The 16,175-nt window shown below is 47.8% G+C and overlaps 1 pseudogene across 1 annotated transcript; it reads right to left on the bottom strand.

The window, feature by feature from the left end:
* Positions 1-5,093: 5,093 nt before the first annotated feature.
* LOC144888709 (lys-63-specific deubiquitinase BRCC36-like) lies at positions 5,094-15,824 on the bottom strand (annotated as a pseudogene). The gene is made up of 5 exons (XR_013621250.1): positions 15,720-15,824; positions 11,723-11,857; positions 10,011-10,083; positions 5,294-5,382; positions 5,094-5,159 (listed from the first exon to the last, which is right to left on the bottom strand). The product of XR_013621250.1 is annotated as a lys-63-specific deubiquitinase BRCC36-like (transcript).
* Between the last annotated feature and the right edge of the window lie 351 nt (positions 15,825-16,175).

The raw sequence follows: 16,175 nt of genomic DNA, 5'->3' as shown, positions 1-16,175 counted from the left end.
CTTTGGTGGCAAAGGAAAACACACCAAATTTGAATGGAATCCAATAATATTTAGGGGTGCCACATCAGTGATGAATTTTCCCCCATGCAAAAATAGGAATTCCCATTTTTTGGGCTGTATATACACAAAATAAATACATAATTATATATATACATTAAATATAATATTAAAAATAAATATATAGTAAATATACATTAAATAATAAATATACATAAATACACATTATACATTATATATATACAATATATTATACATACAGTTTTGAGACTTCCTATGATCACTATCTGGGCAATTTTCATGCATGTTTTGTACAGGTTCCCGGGGTCAGGGGTACGCTTTTTAGTGTGTAATATGTAGGCCTAACTTATTGACTGTGGCTCTTTTGTAGAGGGTGACCCTGTGGAGTAAGAATTAACAGGATTTTACCCACATTCTTGCTTATTTTGCAGATATGGCATGTGCTCGTACCAGTGTTTCATTGAAAACTCAGGCTCAGGATAATGTGTATCTCATTGGGTCCACTTCTGGAGATGCCATCAAAGGTGCCAAGCTCCCGACTGTGCATCAATCTCTTGTCCTGTTTTTCCATCACCTGAAGAAGGAGAATCGCACTGCCCGGGAGAGTGCAACCCTCACCATTGAAGAGGTTGTGAAGTTCTGGGAAAAAGCTCACCTACCTACAACGATGAAGCAGCACTGCATCCATCGTTTGGAGAGGCTATATGAAGAATGGAGGAGCCTCCAAAAAGGTGCAAAGCGGGGTGGTGCGACCCAAGAGAAAAAGGAAGCATCCTTCAAGGCCTCCTTGGAGAAGACGTTTGATCTTAGGCATGCAGATTCGGAGGCCATAATTACCAACCCCGAGGACAGGAAGTTTCTTCACGATCAATTCTCAGAGAGGAAGGCTTCAATGGGATCTGTAGACACTGTGTTGGAAGCAAAAACGTTCTTGTGTGTTTGAAAGATCAGCAGCCATGAGATGATTATCGTGAACTCCTAGAACTGACTGTCATCTACATGGGAGGAATCCCACCTCGTGGAATCCGGATCATGGCTCCAGGAGCAATGCACAGAGCCAGATGGATGGCAAAAGCACTATATTCACTACAGGTGTTCATGTTTCGGTCAGAGTTCCACTTGACACTTTGAGAGGCGAGAGAACTCCGAGCCTTCAACATTTTTGTCTGCCTTGTGTATGTACAGGCTTGGTTTCGGGCTCCACAAGCTATTGAGGCTCCCCTGAATGACATTAACCTCTTCAAGAAGTTGGAAAAGTTTGAACAAATCAATCAGAAGATGGCTCAGGCAGCCTTGAAGGCACTTGGCCGCCACACGTGGTACATGAGCCCAGTACTAGTGGCATTTGCATTCTTTGACACCAGAATTGACAAAGAAAGCAAGATCAATATGATTGAAGCATTGAAAAATGACGGTGAAAACCCCTCTCCAAAGAGACCAGCTATCAAACGAGGAACCGCCCTGTCAATCGCTGGCCTCATAACAAAACACACCAAGCATTTCTTCAGCATCCTAGGGACCCCAACTGATTGGATGGATAAGGATCCTGGTTCATGGGAGCAAGAAACCAGCTTTCAGGAAGCAAAGAAAGCCGCCAGTGGCTTAGTCGTGGTGAACGACAGGGCAGAAAGGGGTGTCGCATTGATACAAGACTACAATAAGCTCCTTACAAAGGATGAAGAGCAAAAGCAAGCTCTGCTCCAAGTTGTTGCTGCTCACAGGAAGATGTACCCCGATGCCAAGAAGGCAACAGTGGTGAAACAGGCCCAGAAATAGGAGTTACATTTCTCATTATATTTGGGTTTTTTAATATTATGTGATAGGGTGTCTCTTCATTTTATGAACTGAACATTTGGATTGTTATCATTGAATTTGAGTTTTCATAGCAATATAGTGCTATTTGTGCAGCTATTGTAACTTGTGTTTGCTAGAATACAAAGAAAGTGAGTGGAGGGTGGATTTTCATAAAACAAACTTCTGGTTTTGCTTTCGATCCATATATAGAAAAGTTTTGTAGACACCTTTAGTTTGAAGGCTGATGTGGCACCCCTAAATAAAATCAGATTGCTTTCATATTTGGTGTCTTTTCATTTTGGAACAAAAGGAACAACATAAAGCCATGTCCCAGTAAATATTTAAAAAAAATTATTTTGAGCACCACCCTTATATATATATACTGTATATCTATATATATATCTATATATATATCTATATATATATATATATATATATATATATATATATATATATATATATAAAGGAGGAGTGTGTGTGTGTGTGTGTGTGTGTGTGTGTGTGTGTGTGTGTGTGTGTGTCTGGATGTCCGCTTATAACTCAAGAACTGCACATCGGAGAAAAATTTTAGACAGATTCGGATTCAGCATAAAATCCTGGTGGTTATAGGCTACTCTGTATTTTAATATCAATGGTTTAAAAAACCACGCCAGCTGCAATTCCATGGTGTAGTTTGTGGCGGCGCTATTGCCCCTTTCCGATCCCGTGGTTGCGCGTACGTACAGTATACTGTACGTACATATTTATATATTTTTAATGTGCTTTTTATTGTATTTTAAATTGTATTTTAGCTTCTTTTATTGTTAATTTATGTACTATTGTATTTATTTTAAATATATTTTTAAGGAAAACAAATGTTTTCACGTCCGTGGGAGTGACGTAATGTCGCACATGACAAAATGCGCGCCATTTTTTCACGCCAAGAACGAATAAACGGTAGTTGAGATTTTATTCGAATTCGAATTCCATTAAATTTCAACTGTTGGAAACAATAATTATTTCAACTGTTGGAAATTGAAATAATTATTGTTTCCAACAGTTGAAATTTAATGGAATTCGAATTCGAATAAAATCTCAACTTAAAAAAAGAAACGTCGCATTTTAAAATTATGACGTCATCAGCGTATTTCGGAACGTTAAGTTTTTCAACTTCATATTCGGAATCAGTACGTCCCAGAGCAACTACAGCACACCTTAAATGTTTAAAAAACCTTCGGGTTTTAAAATTATGACGTCATCAGCGTATTTCGTAACGTTAATTTTTCAACTTTGCCGACTGATTTCCGACTTCCGGGTTCGGAATGCGGGACCAATGCCATTTGACAGGGAATAAAAAATAAATGCGACATTCAATTGATGACAATGACTTCCGACTTGACTGCCCCCTCCCCTTCCCCCTCCACCCTACCCCCTCCCCTTCTCCCCCCCCTCCCCCCTCCCCTTCCACTCCCCCCTTCCCTCCCCTCCCATCCCCCTCCCCCTCCCCTTCCCCTCCACCTCCCCCCTCCCCTCCCCCCCTCCCCCTCCCCTCCCCTTCCACTCCCCCTTCCCTCCCCTCCCCCTCCACTCCCCCTCCCCTCCCCCACCCCCTCCCTCCCTTCCCCCTCCCCTCCCCCCTCCCCCTCCTCCCCCCTCCCCCCCTCCCCCTCCTCCCCCTCCCCCTCCTTCTCCCTCCCCCCCCTCCACTCCCCCCCCCTCCACTCCCCCCTCCCCCTCCACTCCCCCTCCCCTCCCCCCTCCCCTCCCCCTCCTTCTCCCTCCCCCTCCCCCTCCTTCTCCCTCCCCCCTCCCCCTCCCCCTCCACTCCCCCCTCCCCCTCCACTCCCCCCTTCCCCTCCACTCCCCCCTCCCCTCCCCCCATGACCCTCCCGTTCCCCCCTACCCCCTCCCCTCTCCCCTTCTCCCCCTCCCCTCCCCTCCCCCGTCCCCCTCCCCGTCCCCCTCCCCCATCCCCATCCCCCTCCCCCATCCCCCCTCCCCCTCTTCTCTCCTCTCCTCCTCCCCCCTCTTCTCCCCTCCCCCTCCCCTCCCCCCTCCCTCTCCCCCCTCCCCCCACCCCTTCCCCTCCCCCTTTCTCCATCCCCCCTCCCCTCCCCCTCTCCCCCCTTTCTCCATCCCCCCTCCCCTCCCCCTTTCTCCCTTCCCCTCCCCTCCCCTCCCCCATGGCCCTCCCTTTCCCCCCTACCCCCTCCACTCCCCCCTTGCTCCTCCTCCCCTCACCCCCTTCCCCTCCCCCCTTTCTCCATCCCCGCTCCCCCTCCCCTCCCCCTTTCTCCCTCCCCCTCCCCTCCCCTCCCCACTCCCACCTCCCTTCCCCCATGCCCCTCCATTTCACCCCTACCCCCTCCCCTCCCCCCTCACCCCTACCCTTCCCCTTCTCCCCTCCGCCCTTGCCCCTCCCCCTCCCATCCCTCCCCACCCCCTCTTCTCTCCTCTCCCCCTCCCCCCTCTTCTCCCCTCCCCCCTCTTCTCCCCTCCCCCCTCTTCTCCCCTCCCCCCTCTTCTCCCTCCCCCCTCTTCTCCCCTCTCCCCCTCTTCTCCCCTCCCCACCCTCTCCTCCCCACCCCCCGTTCCCCTCCCCTCCCCGCCCCCCGTTCCGCTCCCCCTCCCCGCCCCCCCGTTCCACTCCCCCTCCCCCTCCCCCGCTCCTCACCCCCTTCCCCTCACCCCTTTCTCCATCCCCCTCCTCCTCCACTCCCTCCTCCCCTCCCCCCTCCACCTCCCTTCCCCCCATGCACCTCCCTTTCCCCCCTCTCCCTCCCCTCCCCCTCCACCCTACCCCTCCCCTTCTCCCCTCCCCCCTTGCCCCTCCCCCTCCCATTCCTCCCCCTCCCCATCCTCCCCTCTTCTCCCCTCCCCCCTCTTCTCCCTCCCCCCTCTTCTCCCTTCCCCCCCCTCTTCTCCCTTCTCCCCCTCTTCTCCCTCCCCCCTCTTCTCCCTCCCCCCTCTTCTCCCTCCCCCCCTCTTCTCCCTCCCCCCCTCTTCTCCCCTCTCCCCCTGTTCTCCCCTCCCCACCCTCTCCTCCCTGCCCCCCGTTCCCCTCCACCTCCCCCCTCCCCCTCCCCTCACCCCCTTCCCCTCACCCCTTTCTCCATCCCCTCTCCCCCTCCCCTCCCCCTTTTCTCCCTCCCCCCTCCCCCTCCACTCCCCCCTCCCCTCCCCATCCCCTCCCCCCTCCGCCTCCCTTCCCCCCATGCACCTGGCTTTCCCCCCTCCCCCCTCCCCTCCCCCCTTTTGTAGGTTCAAATTTTAAATGCATTGAAATCTTTTACATGCAAATGTTACAATGTTGCTCTGTCTGCACAGCATGAAGAGCTGCTCAGGCAATGAAGACGATTATTAATCACCTGGGGCACCAGAAACACGAGTGCACAGCAACTAAGGATTTTGAACTTTGGTCGTTAAGAAGAGACCGATGAGACAAGGGTGGGAGACTTTTTGAAACATTGAGAAGCATTAAGAGCCGTTTTATGCCACACACCTTGGCATTTCCTGTATCACCAAAGCAGGCAAAAATGAGTCCCACGAAGCATCCATCCATCATCTGGTACATAGCCTGCGTGTGGACATCTCCAAACAGACAGGTAAGGCAGATAATGATACCATCAATGAAAAAAAGCTGTCATATTGTAGAAAATAATTGGTGGTCTTTCATTTATGCAAGTACAATGGTGGTGTTAGGGATATTTTCCTACAGTAGTATGTAATAGATGAATGAAGAAATTCAATGTCCATCAACTTTTTTTTTCTTCTTTTTTTTTTGTATACTGAATCGTGAAAGAGTCTCGTGAAAGAGCTAACATTTACTTCACAAACAAATCAACCAGACAAACAAAATATATAAAAAGAGGGAGCGGAAGACAAGATGGGGAGAGAAGGGGAAGCACACAAACACAAACACAACTTGTCAGAAGAGAGTCACAAATTTTAATTCCCGAGGAGGACAACACTTTCTGTCTGCCAGAAAATACACAGCAAGAACAATAACCTTTATCAAACCATATTACAATTCACAAATTAAATTTCAAGATTCACAGAAGGTCCCAAGTGAAATCCTGGTACAGTAGGGATGCACAAAGAAATGCCACACCAAACACCAGCATGCATAGAGTATAGTTAACATACAGTATAAACATACAGAATCGACCAGCCAAGTAAAACATCCCAAGTACAGCAAACCAACATCTTACAGACCCAGTGCTAATCCTGGTTACTTGGTCATTCGTTCTGATTTTTAAAACATTTCAAGTGGGAGGAGCAAGAGGAGGGGGGAGGAGCGAAGAGAGGGGAGGAGAGCAATAGGATTGGTTGGGCAAAGTTTGGGTGGGAGGGAGTAGGTGTCAAGGATGAGGTTGCTTCCCACTGAGAGCAGGTTTGCATTCCAAATTCTTTTTCTGCTTTTCCATTGTCTCCTGCAAAACACCTGGAGCCCTGTCTCTCTAATCCCTTCAAGAACATCTGAAGGTCATTTAACAATATTAGCCTTAGTCACAACCAAATAATTACAGTGCCTCCATTATTAAAACTATACCAAATGATTTACCATTCTGTGATTTTATCTGTAATTCATTTATTGTTTGATGCAAGGGTTATTATACCATATTACGAATTAACACACGAGTAACATGGGTTTTTGATCAGTCATGTTAAAACTTCAAAATAAAACAGTCACTTCAATAGCAATGGCAATCCCCATCCTTTTTCAATCTGCAAACTCATCTTTTCCCTCAGAAGTCAAATCCTACTGCAATCCCACAAAAGATTTTACTGAGAAGCAGAGAGCCAGAGAGGGCTAGCCTACATGGATTTTCTATAGGATTTTTCATATTTCAGACGAACCCTTATCAAATACTAATAAGCTATTTTGATTCAGTGTTTAATTATCGTTCTTGTTGAGAGATTTTCCTGAGAACGCTGGCAATTTCATAAAACTTTTATTAAATAACTCCAAGTAAGAAAGAAAAAAGCGTCCGCTGAACAGTCGTTACAACGTTCAGCGCAGAGCGATTTATCTGCTTCCATTGATCGACTTTGCAATAATTACCAAGTACTTTACATTTAGTTATCTAGTTCAGACTTCGTGCTGAGTCGATTACTCACAGTCACAATGGAATCTTGCTCACTGAGCACATTCGTAAGCAAACCTTGATGATCTAGTTGGACATTGTGGCACCAGTTGTATTATTTAATTATTTACCAGAAAACAATATCTTTTCTCCAACTTGCTTATATAATTCAATAAGACACTCGATCCAACATCACAATATTTTCCAAAAACACATCCCATCTGTATTACATATTCCCCTATTTGTAATAATGTTCCATCAGTCATTGGTGACAATTTACTCTTCTCGAGCCACGATTCTGGGCAGTGCCGGAGATAACTTGCCAACTGCAGGGGGATCGCAAATTTGCATGGAAAACACAAAAAGACACCTGCAGACTAGGAATGGAGGGTTGATGCTCATATAAATTGCTTGCTTCATAAATTTACACTTCCACAGTGGCCTAGTGATGTTAACATCAGACTGAGATGGCTCAAACCCAGATGGTTAATGAATGAAGTTCAGGCTGGGGGTAATGACTGCTCCACCTGGCCTGGTCAACATCTCCACAATGTGGTTGACTCAATGCAGTGGAAACTTTGCAACCCTTTCACCAATAATCAGTTGCAATAACCAATCCCAGTCGCCTGTTGTTCTATGAGTTTGAATTTGAAGGAATGCATTTATAACTAGAACGGTGATCGGTAGGGAGCGTACCTCCACCAGGCTGAACAGTTTATGTTCTATATCCCACTGAGAGAGTGATGTCACATCTGGATCCGACATGAACCAAATCGATTCGGCTTGTTCTTGTCACTTACCTAACTCATACACCTAGTTTTGTCATTTTGTCCATAACTTTTTGAGATATCCAGCTATATATCGTTTTTAGCCCCATCACTCAATGGTGAAGAATTACGTCAAAATATCCCATTTCCGGATCCGGATCCAGATCTGAATCTTCACCAACATCTAATCATTTCGTCCTTGTCACATACCATACATGTCCACCGAATTTCGTCCGAATCCATCCAAAACCTTTTGAGATAACCTGTTCACAAACAATCAGAACATGTGGGAAAACATAACCTCTGCCAACCTTCAGTGGCGGAAGTAAAAGTAACAGTACAGGATGCCACATTACTGCAGGGCCTAAGTAAACCAAGTAACTACCGAGAAATGCAATGGACAGCTTGCCCTATCTGTGGATGGTTAACAGTTGTGTTGTACTTTTTTTTTCTTTTTTACACACCTCCATTTAAAAACATGAAAACTACACTTAGGGACTAATTGAACTTTGTAGTTAAGATTGAGGTTTTGGCTGACATGGCTTTACAAATGGCCATTTGATCAAATGTAATGGTTCACCGAGGTGCACAATGAAATACTTGCAAATAAACATTAATATTGTCCTGTGGATGACTCCATTAAGACAGAGCATCCACGGATAGCTAATCGAGCTTACTTTGAGGCGTTTCAATTGATGGCGGATGATACTCAACAAGCAGGGGGGTTTGGGGGAGAATGCCGACTTACCTGATGGTCCGCGACGATGTCTTCATCCTTTGAAAAGTAACTCACAAAAGAAAACGGAATTTATGATACAAAAATAAACAATTTATTATTCTGAACCCGAGAACAATTGACGCGACGATATATAACTAAAACCTAGGTTGGGATCCCACTCACAGACTTCAAATACAAGACAATGGAAGGATGAATAAAAGCAAACGTTGTGTGGTGCGTTTGTGTTGGCTTAGCTCTGTCTGTAGTCAGGTCGGTCAGGCTCCGTCCGACGTGGCTCTGGTCGGCGCGAACCGCTCGGTCTCGTCTGCGGGCTTTCCACTGGCCCTCCGTGCGACTCGAATGGGTCGCGTGCAGCTCGCTCCTCAGGCTGTGCCCGGACTCATCCACGCAGAATCGCCCCTCATCCGGAACCAAGATGAGAGGTCCGCCGGCACAGGAACGCGCAAAGGGCAACAGGGGAAGAAAGAAATGGTCTCCAACGCGGGAAGGCAGGAAGAGGCAGGCAAAGGTGAAGAGGCAGAGGCGAAGGATGAAAAGGGAGAGAGAAAATGTCTGTCTCCGCTCACTTTTATCAGACCTCGTCTGATGTCAGCTCTCTATCTCTGCCAACCAGTGCATCGTTTCCTTGTGGCCTTTCGTGCCTTCCTCCCGTCCTGGTGTTTTTCTTCCAATGAGCGCATCGCTTGTTGGTAGCATTTTCACGCCTTCTGCACTGATTGACCGAGCGCTTCGCGCCTTTAGTGTTACGTCATCGTGTGGCATGTCATTGTCGGTGGCCAATTAGTGTGGCACGTCCTTCATCTTCCCTACTCTCCAATCAGCGACCTGCTCTTACTTGCCCCTCCCCCCATCAATCACGAGTTCTCCTGGGTGTGGCTCTTGGCCTGCTTGTTCGATGTTTGCTTCCCTGCCGGTGTTGTCAGCCCAAGTGCGTGGTCGCTTGCTGTTTGTTCTTCCGGTCAGTCATTGTGAGGGGGGATTTAATTAATGTGGATGTGCTATTGGGGCTAACTAATGTATGTGATGTATTGCCATCAGGGACACCGGAATGATCACAGAGGGGAATGGAATTAGCATAATGTAACAAAATGTAACAATGTAACAATTAGATCACAGAATGTAACAAACAACATACAATGGAATTAGCATAATCCCGACGCTAGTTAACAAGCCCTGCCCCCTCGTGGCGGGGACGAAGACACAAGATTAATCCAACATTTGGGCTGCAGAACTTATTACATCAAGATTCCCTATCATGACAGTTGAGCACCTAGCAGTGCAGATCTACCTAGATCTATATATCCCCCTACCCCTCTGACATAACAATATCCACCTTGAGAATTAAATAAGACCAGATTCGAGAAATACTGTATTTCGCTGAATGGCAATGAAAGTGAAGAAAGAACAAATCGATCGTTTGACCATGCTACTTATAGAGGTTTGGAGTTGTTGCAAAAAGCTCAACAACAACAACCGAAAAATCCCAAATTCACAAAGGATTGGTCATGTCCGACTTGAAATGCCAATAGAGATGTTCGAGTACAACGGAGCATATGCAGACAGAAAATGGTCAGGGACTGAGGACATATGTGACGAGTGAAGTGGCAAGGGTGAGGAAAACCTCACCAACGTGAGAGGGCCACACGGTGATGTGTGGATGAGAGTGGTACCATCCAATGACACGCAAGGTCCGACCGCTCTGCGCGGACAAATGATGCCGCAGCAGTTAAGAACCACAACCAGTCCCGCAAGAGTTAAGAAGTGCAAAGCAAATGTCTGCACTAAATTTCTGTGTGATTCCTTGTGAATGCTGCACGGTAGTTGAGGAGGGTTGAACAAATCACAGCTGATGGTCAGATTCAGCGACAGTTTTTAATGAACAGTGTTTGGAAGACTTGATGGAAGTCGAGTGGAACAGAAAGCAGAAGCCGATTACAAATCCAGGAAGAGTAGTGAGGTTTGAAGGATGGAAGAGGGAATTAAACAAGGGAAGAATGACAAAAAGACATCAGGAGTTGAGCATGTGTGGCAATTTAATGTTTGTGCAAAGTCAGACATCAGATGAGGGGCCGAGAGGGAATTAGGTCCTGAACAGGGGTGGGGAGCAAAAAGCTCAAGAATGGAAGAATACCAAACTGTCTCAAAAGTAGATGGGGAAAAAGGGGTAGATGAGTAGCAGTGTGGAAGAGGCAGAAGGGGAAAAGGGAGAGGGCAGGGATAAAAACGTCTTTAAAAGTGTGTTAATGACAAGTGGACATAAACTACCCAGTGCATTGTGGACCTTTGTACAGTGCATTCAGAAAGTATTCAGACCCCTTCACTTTTTTCACATTTTGTTATGTTGCAGCCTTATGCTGAAATCGTTTAAATTCATTTTTTCCCTCATTACATCAATCTACACTCAATACCCCATAATGACAAAGAGAAAACAGGATTTTAGAAAGTTTTGCAAATTTATTAAAAAGAAAACACTGAAATATCACATTGACATAAGTATTCATACCCTTTGCTATGACACTTGAAATTTAACTCAGGTGCCTCCCATTTCTCTTGATCATCTTTGAGATGTTTCCACACCTTGATTAGAGTCCACCTGTGGTAAATTCAATTGATTGGACATGATTGAGAAAGGCACACACCTGTCTGTATAAGATCTCACTGCTGACAATGCATGTCAGAGCAAAAACCAAGCCATGAGGTCGAAGGAACTGCCTGCAGAGCTCAGAGACAGGATTGTGTCGAGGCACAGATCTGGGGAAACCTACAAAAAAATATCTGCTGCATTGAAGGTTCCCAAGAGCACAGTGGTCTCCATAATTCTTAAATGGCAGAAGATTGGAACAACCAGGACTCTTCCGAGAGCTGGCCGCCCGGCCAAACTGAGCAATCGGGGGAGAAGGGCCTTGGTAAGAGGTGATCAAGAACCCGATGGTCACTCTGGCTGAGCTCCAGAGATTCTGTGTGGAGATGGGAGAAACTTCCAGAAGGACAACCATCACTGCAACACTCCACCGATCTGGGCTTTCTGGCAGAGTGGCCAGACGGAAGCCTCTACTCAGTGAAAGACACATGAAAGCCCGCTTGGAGTTTGCAAAAAAGTACCTAAAGGTCTCTCAGACAGCGAGAAACAAGATTCTGTCGAAAATCCTGTTTCTCTTTGTCATTATGGGGTATTGAGTGTAGATTGATAAGGGAAAAAATGAATTTAAACGATTTCAGCATGAGGCTGCAACATAACAAAATGTGAAAAAAGTGAAGAGGTCTGAATACTTTCCGAATGCACTGTATATCACATAAGTAAAAGGTAAAAGCAGAGCTGGTTAGGTGGATGTGAATGCAAGCATAAAGGATATCTCTGCCTTCGTGGTGGCTGCAGACAGCTGCTCAGGGGAGATCTCCACACGGTCCTTACGCTTATCCGAGCGGCGCAGGATCATGACAGACATCACGTGAACAACTTGTTCACAATCAACCTAAAAGGCATTGAAGAAAGATAAGCCAGAATGGATCGGGGTAGAGACTATGAATGAGGAACGGAAGATAAAATGACGTTTAAAATGAAAATGAACCTCGTTTTAAGAATGGAGTGAACTAGAATGAAAATATGAATGATCGTTTTAAGGCCATTTTCCCCGCTAGAGCAGGGGTTAGCCTTGCAGGCCCCATGACAATCATGGTTCCCTGTTTGAGGCAATGTTTTTATGGCCGGATGCCCTTCCTGACACCAACCCTTAGTCACCTCTTGATGTGCAGGGATACCGTGTACCTATTCTAAATCGGGGTACACACCGGGATCATTCATCCCAGCAAGCTGGTACTCATTTGCCGACCTCGGAAGGATGACAGGCTGAGTCAATCCCCCTGGCGTTAATTCAGTGATCGACCGGGATTCGAACTCAGGATCCTAGGATCCCAAGCCAGCACCCGAACCGCTAAGCCAACACCAGGCCAAGCCAACAATGGAGTGAACTCGTCTGGAAGAAAATCCTATTTGGATTTGTTGACCCCCAAGTGGAGAAGATAGTTGGAGGGGTGAGTGAATGTGAATATTGGAAGATAGTAGTGGTGTTGTTTGAGCCACAAAATACAAACATAGGGGTGGGGTTGGGTCAGCCCCTCATGGTGAACATGGGTTGAGTCAGCCCCTCATGGTGAATATGGGTTGGGACAGCCCCTCATGGTGAATATGGGTTGGGCCACTCCTCATGGTGAATATGGGTTGGGTTAGCCCCTCATGGTGAATATGGGTTGGGTCAGCCCCTCATGGTGAATACGGGTTGGGCCAGGTCCTCATGGTGAATATGGGTTGGGTTAGCCCCTCATGGTGAATATGGGTTGGGTCAGCCCCTCATGGTGAATACGGGTTGGGCCAGGTCCTCATGGTGAATATGGGTTGGGTCAGCCCCTCATGGTGAATACGGGTTGGGCCAGGTCCTCATGGTGAATATGGGTTGGGCCAGCCCCTCATGGTGAATATAGGTTGGGTCAGCTCCTCATGGTGAATATAGGTTGGGTCAGCTCCTCATGGTGAATATGGGTTGGGTCAGCCCCTCATGGTGAATATGGGTTGGGACAGCCCCTCATGGTGAATATGGGTTGGGCCACACCTCATGGTGAACATGGGTTGGGTTAGCCCCTCATGGTGAATATGGGTTGGGTCAGCCCCTCATGGTGAATACGGGTTGGGCCAGGTCCTCATGGTGAATATGGGTTGGGTTAGCCCCTCATGGTGAATATGGGTTGGGTCAGCCCCTCATGGTGAATATGGGTTGGGCCAGGTCCTCATGGTGAATATGGGTTGGGTCAGCCCCTCATGGTGAATACGGGTTGGGCCAGGTCCTCATGGTGAATATGGGTTGGGTTAGCCCCTCATGGTGAATATGGGTTGGGTCAGCCCCTCAAGGTGAATACGGGTTGGGCCAGGTCCTCATGGTGAATATGGGTTGGGTCAGCCCCTCATGGTGAATATGGGTTGGGCCAGGTCCTCATGGTGAATATGGGTTGGGTCAGCCCCTCATGGTGAATACGGGTTGGGCCAGGTCCTCATGGTGAATATGGGTTGGGTTAGCCCCTCATGGTGAATATGGGTTGGGTCAGCCCCTCATGGTGAATATGGGTTGGGTTAGCCCCTCATGGTGAATATGGGTTGGGTCAGCCCCTCATGGTGAATACGGGTTGGGCCAGGTCCTCATGGTGAATATGGGTTGGGTCAGCCCCTCATGGTGAATATGGGCTGGGTCAGCCCCTCATGGTGAACATGGGTTGAGTCAGCCCCTCATGGTGAATATGGGTTGGGACAGCCCCTCATGGTGAATATGGGTTGGGCCACTCCTCATGGTGAATATGGGTTGGGTTAGCCCCTCATGGTGAATATGGGTTGGGTCAGCCCCTCATGGTGAATATGGGTTGGGCCAGGTCCTCATGGTGAATATGGGTTGGGTCAGCCCCTCATGGTGAATACGGGTTGGGCCAGGTCCTCATGGTGAATATGGGTTGGGCCAGCCCCTCATGGTGAATATAGGTTAGGTCAGCTCCTCATGGTGAATATTGGTTGGGTCAGCTCCTGTCGGGGAAGTGTTGTGAGACTCAAGACTCCAATGATGTCACAGGTTTACAAAAGATCCGGACTTTATTAACTGGTTGTTCACTTCATTCCAATACCAAATAACTACCATTAACTCAATGTACCAGATAACTCTATCCGCATGGTCCTTCTTGCTCGGCCGATGTCCTGCGCAGCTCCGTACTCGTTCCTTCCGTCAGAGACTCTCCCGGCAAGTGCTCCTGACTCAAAGTATGTTTCCTGTCTTTATGGGCCTTGTCGCGCTAATCCCTTCTCCGCAAATGCCCCGAGGTCATCCACGCTCGCCTCATCGGAGCCGGTTCGCTCCCCCCCTGCTGGGAGTCCATTTGGCTCACAAAGAAGAGGGTGCTCTAGCCCGGGGCTGTGACCAGGTGAACGAGAGATTACGTTCGTGCAAATTCCTGACATTCATTTACGAATGGCTCTCTGCTTCGCCCTCCAATTCCAACGATCAATGAGTTACATTTCCACACTCCTCATGGTGAATATGGGTTGGGTCAGCCCCTCATGGTGAATATGGGTTGGGTCAGCCCCTCATGGTGAATATGGGTTGGGTCAGCCCTCATGGTGAATATGGGTTGGGTCAGCCCCTCATGGTGAATATGGGTTGGGCCAGCCCCTCAAGGTGAATATGGTTTGGGCCAGCCCCTCATGGTGAATATTGGTTGGGTCAACCGCTCATGGTGAATATGGGTTGGGTCAGCCCCTCATGGTGAATATGGGTTGGGTCAACCGCTCATGGTGAATATGGGTTGGGCCAGCCCCTCATGGTGAATATGGGTTGGGTCAACCGCTCATGGTGAATATGGGTTGGGTCAGCCCCTCATGGTGAATATGGGTTGGGCCAGCCCCTCATGGTGAATATGGGTTGGGCCAGCCCCTCATGGTGAATATGGGTTGGGTCAGCCCCTCATGGTGAATATGGGTTGGGTCAGCCCCTCATGTTGAATATAGGTTGGGTCAACCGCTCATGGTGAATATGGGTTGGGTCAGCCCCTCATGTTGAATATAGGTTGGGTCAACCGCTCATGGTGAATATGGGTTGGGTCAGCCCCTCATGGTGAATATGGGTTGGGTCAGCCCCTCATGGTGAATATTGGTTGGGTCAACTGCTCATGGTGAATATGGGTTGGGTCAGCCCCTCATGGTGAATATGGGTTGGGTCAGCCCCTCATGGTGAATATTGGTTGGGTCAACCGCTCATGGTGAATATGGGTTGGGTCAGCCCCTCAGGGTGAATATGGGTTGGGTCAACCGCTCATGGTGAATATGGGTTGGGTCAGCCCCTCATGGTGAATATTGGTTGGGTCAACCGCTCATGGTGAATATGGGTTGGGTCAGCCCCTCATGGTGAATATGGGTTTGGTCAGCCCCTCATGGTGATAGGATTGACTGAACCCCTTGAAGGAAATATGGCTGTAGGTTTTGCCGAGCCGAGGATGGGATGGCAATGAGGACTAGGGAGTAGGAAAGAGGCCGTTTTTACTATGTTTGCCAAATTCAACATGAGTATGGAAGGAGGGTGTTGAAGTTTGAGGACACATCATGGGGGGGGGGGGGGGGCGATAGAGGACGTGGGGGTTATTTGAACCTCACTCAGAGAGGAGGGTGTTGGGGTTGGCCAAGAGAAGGGGAAGAGGAAAACAAGAATGGAGTTGATGGTCGAGCTGAAGAAGGTTAAGAGAGTTGGGAAGAGAAAGAGTTGGTTAGATAGAATCCAATGATGGGCGGTGTGGAATTGTAAAACCCACCTCACGAATGCAGAGCCCCATAACCTCTTCATTCTCTGTGCTGAGAGCGTGCAGGAGGCACACAAGGAACGCATCCGTGTTGATGTGCACAGCGTCTTAAACCATCGAATGTTTATGGCTCTCAAAGATGACGTTAATGTTTTTTGGCACTTCCCTGCAAGACCAGGTGCAAACTAAAAGAAAAAAAAAAATGAAACAAAGATTCCATTAAAAACTCAACAACGTGACAAAAAAAATATCTCAAAACAACATCTAGAAAGGGGAACATGAAAATATTATAATTTCAGAAGTGTTTGTATGACTTCTATGTACTCAGGCCTGAACAACTGGACGGAACAAGGTGGAAAAGTTTCTGTCAACCCTCGACTGATTCTGCAACTGGACCTGACGGCATCAGCCCACGGGTCCTAAAATCCTGTTCTTCCGCTCTTTCACTCCCTCTCTCTGTTCTCTTCA

Source organism: Myxine glutinosa, chromosome 13 (genome assembly GCF_964187855.1).
Source record: "Myxine glutinosa chromosome 13, kmMyxGlut1.1, whole genome shotgun sequence".
Taxonomy (NCBI): domain Eukaryota; kingdom Metazoa; phylum Chordata; class Myxini; order Myxiniformes; family Myxinidae; genus Myxine; species Myxine glutinosa.
This window is presented reverse-complemented; position numbering and strand designations above follow the sequence as displayed.